Source organism: Anas acuta, chromosome 7 (assembly GCF_963932015.1).
Source record: "Anas acuta chromosome 7, bAnaAcu1.1, whole genome shotgun sequence".
Classification (NCBI taxonomy): domain Eukaryota; kingdom Metazoa; phylum Chordata; class Aves; order Anseriformes; family Anatidae; genus Anas; species Anas acuta.
In genome coordinates, this window is record NC_088985.1 from 20,380,604 (window position 1) to 20,386,939 (window position 6,336).

General features: G+C 42.4%; 1 long non-coding RNA gene across 1 annotated transcript; it reads right to left on the reverse strand.

The window, feature by feature from the left end:
* Nucleotides 1–211: 211 nt before the first annotated feature.
* LOC137859773 (uncharacterized) lies at nt 212–6,118 on the reverse strand. The gene is made up of 3 exons (XR_011098531.1): nt 6,046–6,118; nt 5,519–5,653; nt 212–4,587 (listed from the first exon to the last, which is right to left on the reverse strand). It is a non-coding gene; the product is annotated as an uncharacterized lncRNA (long non-coding RNA).
* Between the last annotated feature and the right edge of the window lie 218 nt (nt 6,119–6,336).

Genomic DNA, 6,336 nt, shown 5'->3' on the forward strand with positions numbered 1-6,336 from the left:
TTCTCTATAAAAATTTCCATCTTGAAATATTTTGAAGAAATCTGGACATGAATCAGAAAGCACAAGAATACATGGAAATCCCCTCAGCCCTTCTTATGTTGTTTTCAGCAATTCTACTTGAGGTGTGAAAAACTGGAAATTTCTTATTTTGAAAACACTGCTACTGTACTAAATAAAAGTAGCAAAGTACTCAAACACACTTCTGGGCAGCTCTTTTATTTTATCCAAAAAACATGTTTATTTAGGGAAAAGACCTATTGGAAAGTTTTTATCTTTTACAAAAATATGGAGATTATTTCAGTTTACCCTCTTCACTTTGGGTAAAATCCTTTCCTAATTACAAAACAAAAAACTTTCATAATTAATTCACCTCACCTTCAAATCCCTCATTTTTCCTACTATCTCTTTGTAAATGATTAGGTAGGACAACGTTTATTATCTTGTTATGTATTTGTTTGTCCCTTATTGGTCCTCTAAGCTGATGCTACAATGGTGTACATATACAATTATGCAGTTTACTAACCAAAGACATTCTATTCAAATTAAATACTCATTAATATAGCTTGAAGCATGTGCTAAAGTACTCATAGAGTCTGGGTTATTAGTTTTCTCTGTTGGATTGTTTGCATATTACATATTTTATGGGAGAGAATAAAAAAAACCCAAACCCTTTAAAACCAAGAAAAAATGTTTGCAAAGACAAGACACCATCCCTCCGAAACCTTCTTATGAAAAGTAGCAAGTGCTATAAAGCCACAGACAATAAGTTAGTCCGGCCAATTGAAACTAATAATTACATATTTCCCTTTAAATGACTTGCCCAAGGTCACGCTGCAAATCAATAGCAGATTCGATAATTTAGCCCAAGAGTCCTGAAACCCAATATCCTGCTCTCACCACTAGAAACCACTGCTCAACTGGCTTCCAATCTGTGAATGATACATTATGTAGGGAGAAAAATTATAGGTGTTTTCTTCCTTGTGTGCTCCCAACATATAAAGAATTTCTATTTTCCTCAGTCTAGGATAGTAAATACCAAGGCACGTTTTCTGTAAAAAATGTCTTGAAAAGTTGTCAGAAGCTGCTGGGTCTGCTGGCTGAAAATTACACCTGGGGCTGCTCTGAGCGTTACTAATCTTGTGTGCATTTCTTTTCCTTGCTTAAAGAGTAACTCCTATGGCCAAGCTGATAAATATCCAAGTAGCAGTAACAACCAGAAAATAATTTGTTTCCAATGAGAAAATTTCTCAAATATTTTTATCCAATCTGCTGGCAATATCTTGATATTCAGCTAGGTACAGATTTACTACTATTTTTTTCAAAAACTCATTTCTTTTTACATTTCGAAACTCTTTTTTTCCCCCATTATTTTCTTGCCAATAGTTGCAATAGAATGAATAAGATTGAGGGGCTCTCCTTTCATTTTCCCTGTTTTTCTCCACTCTGTATGTTCCAAAGTATAAATATGTCCAATGAGGACAAAGTTGTAAAAACAAACAGAAGTATGTAAAATTCTGTTTCTTTTTAATGTTTTCAAACAAAACATGAATGTGAAAGCACTAACCTCTGGATTTCCCCTTAGAATTTTAAAAGAAAAAGAAACAATTCTGCATGAGGAATTCACGCAGTGTGCAGAAAGGAAAGTCACTGCATCTGTCCTCTTGGGACCCCTTCAAGCAGTGATGGGGAGGGGGAGCCCAGAGCCTATAGGAGAAAGTCAGGACTGGCCCTGCAGTACTTTGGGTGCAGGGAGCTGAACAGCAGTGCATCCTGCCTACAGTTCCTCTCTCTGATCTGGGAGACAGCAATCTCCTTCCACACCACCAAGGCTGGTTGGAGACACGGTGCTGAATTTGCTGCATGCTCCGTCAGCTTCAAACTCAGAGCATGGGCTTATCCTTCAGTGCCTCCCCTGGATGTGTGCTGCAAGGTCACCATCAATTTTCCTGCCATCCCTGCTCTTGTGGCAGCCTCCCACAGCAGGTGTTCCTTGAGCCACCCGCTCTGAGCACACCAGCTCATTTGTCAGTTCTGACCTCAAGCTGCAAAAGCTTTTCCCTGCCCTTCATAGAGCACATGTGCAGGGAGTTTTAATTAGAATAGATTTTATTGCCAGGCAGGAAAGGGCCCCACTCAATTCTCCAAACACATGGTCCCCACAGCCCCGGCCAGTAACAAGGTTATGAAGACACTCTGACAAGACTGCTTAAGAGTTGGCTGGTGTCATGCTTGGATGTTGCACATGTGTACCCTTTCCATTCTTGACCCCCAGGATGGCATAAACCTTATGCCTGTGAGGTAGCAGCAAGCCAGGTTTATGTTATCCCTGATTCACAACCAAACAAAATATCCCCCCACCCCTCAGGATGTCCTCTCTTCAAGACATTGAGTCTCAGGAGAAGGAGTTATGGAGCCTCCTGAGACCCTCCTGTGCAGTGACTCACCAGGGCTAGGTGGAGAAACCCCAAAGGGAGCAGGTGGTGGGAGGCCAGAGACACTGAGAAATCAGCATCATGGGTGCTCCTGAGGGGTTAGAGCTCCTGGCAGGTACCCTGAAGGATCCCAGGTTCTGCCAAAGTTCAGATTCCTGGTGGTGAAAGCAGTGTCTAACTACACACACAAACCAGATAATGTGGGTAATGGCAATCTGGGAAGGTCAGGCCAGCCTATGCCTTGTGGGGAAGGTGAGCCTCTCCAGGCAGCACGATGCTCCTTGTTTGAATGGATACAACAAGAGCCATGACTGATGATGCTTTTCCAAAAGGCTTGCTTATTGTGCATACTTGACTTGAGACATCTTGTGCTGGCCTGATTTTAAGGCAGCAAACACATGGACCTAAATAGATAGGTGTAAGATGTCTTGTAACCAAGAACCTCAGGTCACCATCACCTTCTTAAACCTTTGGCTATGCTGACAACTACCACATTAGAGCTACAAATGGGTAGCATAGCCCCAGAGAAGCAGCTGAAGCAGGTACAAGACAGAAAGAAAGCCCCAGGTAGCTCATAGTCTGTATGAGTCAACAACATCACTGATTTCTTCACACCAAGCTCACCCACACCTTCCTGGCTGGGCAAGGGTCAGCTGCGTCACAGCAAACCATCAGAGGAAGCTATCTCTGGGCCATTTAGCGTTACAGATGATCTTCAGTGCACACCAGTGCCAGATATATTGGAGAACTGAAGCAATCCATGATTGACCTGATAAACACGGCATTTTTTAGTGATTTCTCTCTGCAAATAGATGCAAGCCCTGAAGAAGAGAGCTGATTGCTCCTTTCACCTTACAACACTGGCTACATTAGCAATAGCATCAACCATTACCGACTCCTTATAGTGCCTCATTTTAAGAATAGCCATTCCAGTGCACTGCATGCTATTTTCTGCAAGGCATGAGGAGGTGATGGCAGGGCCATTTGAGCCTTCAGATGATAGGAAGTAACGCAGAACAGCCAGGCTCTGGGCACAGCTCTTTGCCAATGCATACATTTCGTTGGTTTTCAGAACAGCAGGAGTCTGGGAAGCAGAGCAGAATTTTGGTCCCTCATCTAAGACTTGGCTGTATACAGATTTGCTCTCTTAAGCAGAATGATGAGGTCTGTTCTTTCTCAGTCTGGCTGTAGGATTGAAAATGGAAGCTTATTGTTATCATAGTCCCATAAAACTCAAACCCAAATCTAGCCCTTGGCTACCTTGGGTGAATTTCTTATGGATGGCAGAATGGCCCAAGAATTCTTAAAGGAAGCTGTGAGAAAGAGTTGATATAAAAATGTACCCAAACCCTGGCATTCCAAACTAGGGCCTTGCTCCCCTTTAAACCTGTCCTTTCACAAGAAGGAACTGCAGCCAGACAGCAAAGTTGCACCAGTGTAGAAATGCTGCCTGGGAGTGGAAGAGCAGATTCCTCAGTGACACTTTGTGGCTTCAGAGCTTGGGGATGCTTTGATATGGGCTGTCAGAGACCAAACTAAGATGCTGTGATCTAGCGTTTAATCTTTGCCACAGGGGCCTCTGGAGATGAAATTCTCTTCTTCAGACTGATTTCTTGTTTGAAATAAAATCAGGTATGTTTACTCCATAAAGTACAATGGAAAACTTTGACACTTAAACAGACCTATGGCCTCTGTATGCATTCTCTAATGTGCCACCCATTACAAGCAGAAACACCACAGGCAGCTCTCCTCCCATCACAACCTGTCCAGTTTGTGTCAGGTGAGCAGAACAGCTCACCCCAGGAATGCACTATTTAAACTTTGCCGGATAAATAACACCAAGGACAAATTAGCCGAAGTTTCATTAGCTGGGCCTTTCGGTGATATCACTGGGAGACATCACCTGATAAGAAGCTGCTTTGCAACCCGATCCTCTGTTTCTCTATCATGTGCCTAGGCGATGCTTGGAGAACACAAATCTGTTAGCAGGCAATTTACTTCTGCCTTGCCAGGTCCATTTGCAAGCTTCTCTTTTTCACTGTGAATTATTGTAACATCAAACATGCCACCTGCTCCTCCTTGGGAAAAAGCCAGTGTAGAGTAAGCAGCCAGCAGAGCTGTCTGATCCATCAATCTTGCTTGTGGCAACAGTGTCCTAAAAGATGTAAAAACAGAGATGAATGCCTCCAAGTAGGATGTGAGCTGCTCAACCCACTTATGGAATATTTTTCCCAGTTCTCTTATAATTACACCTCATTGCCTGTCACAAGAGGTGAAAAGCCTGTCCACACCCCAGGCACTTCACTCCAGCAAGGCATGACCAGAAAGTGAATTCTGAAAAATGGCTCCAAAGGTAGGAAAGAAATGCAATCAAGCACACTGAGAATAGACACAGATTGCCAATAACACAAGACATTTAATGCTTATGATTCATATTTGCTTATTTTATCTCAGCATCATCATTTAGGTGCCTCTTCTGCAAAACAGCAGAAAGAGCAAAGAAAACCTTGCCTCAGGTGGCATCATTCCTCATAGCCAGAGGTAGGCACAAGCCATTTTCACAACCAAACAGTAATTTCACTAGGGAAAAAAAAAATAAAAAAAAAATCAACTGATGAAAAGATTAAGAGGTCTGAAATGAAATATTCTGTATCACCATTTCAATAAACAAGCTTCCAGCAACTAGTCAGGCTTCGTACCTGCAGTACAGTGTGATATTACACTGTCTTGCACATGTTCTTTTCACTTTGATGAAAATTAACGTTTATAAAAGAAGCAAACAAAATATTTCTTTGGTCAGACTTGTGTTCCAGCAGGGTGGTGTGCTGGAAACACTCGCAAAAGGTGATGCTGTTTATTAAACAAGAGAAACAAAAGTCCAACCACAGATTTAGATAAATTACAGTTCCTTGGTTTAAGATTAATTGTTTCCAGGAAGAAAAATGGAGTTTTTCCCAGGCTTGTTTTTACTACTGACACTGCATTCTTTCACACTACCTTTGGAGAAATTTCTCCCTTTCACTCTTAGGGATGCAGGGGAGTTATACCAAGCACCATCTTCTGCTGAGTAGCTGGATCTCACTTACAATGCAGTCCTGTTCCTTTCCTGAAGGAAAATCTGCTCTCCTACAGCTCCACACCAAGCCTCAGAGATGTGAAAACAGATCTCTGCTCACCCAGCTGTAGCAAGCATCCCCCACACACTGAAAGGAAGCAGCTCTCTAGTAGAAACAGAGGAGCAGAGGCAACAAATGTCATATAGCCTCATCTAGCTAGCTGGAATAGAAATCTCCCTGCGTAGCAGAGAGGTAACATTTCTGCCATGAGCACCTTACTATACTGAAAACAGAATTTTAACTGCAGCATTCTTTAATTCTCTGTCCTGCACAAACAGCAGTCCCATATCAAGTTAGCTATGCAGACAAGGCTTGCTATGAAATCCCAAGGGCCATCAAGCAGGGTATCTCTTACCAAGGTAAGGGAGAGCTGGTTTCTAAGCTGAAGACTTCTTGCAGAGAACAGACATACAGACTTCCTCTTTAGCCTAGAGTATTTGTTGCTGTTGAAAAATGCTAGTAAATTCTTCTAATAGAGGTATAGCAATACAGACTACCTGTAAGAAGAACAGGGATAACCATCAAGAAACCTCAAGTACATAATCACCCTCTGAACCCCTCCCACTTCACCCTCCTATTATGAAACCCATGACAATGTCCTCTCTTTTATAAGTGAGCACAATTAGCTCTGTAAATAGTTCAGCTGCACAGCTCAGCTGTGCTGTAGTGGACAGCTGCTGATTTACCCCAGCTGAAAAAAGCTGGTGCCCAGAGTTACTAGTTCTGCAGCTGATTAAGTTGTGTTTCAGGGAGTAGATGTGGGGTAGGATCTTCTCCCCCTCCCCTCC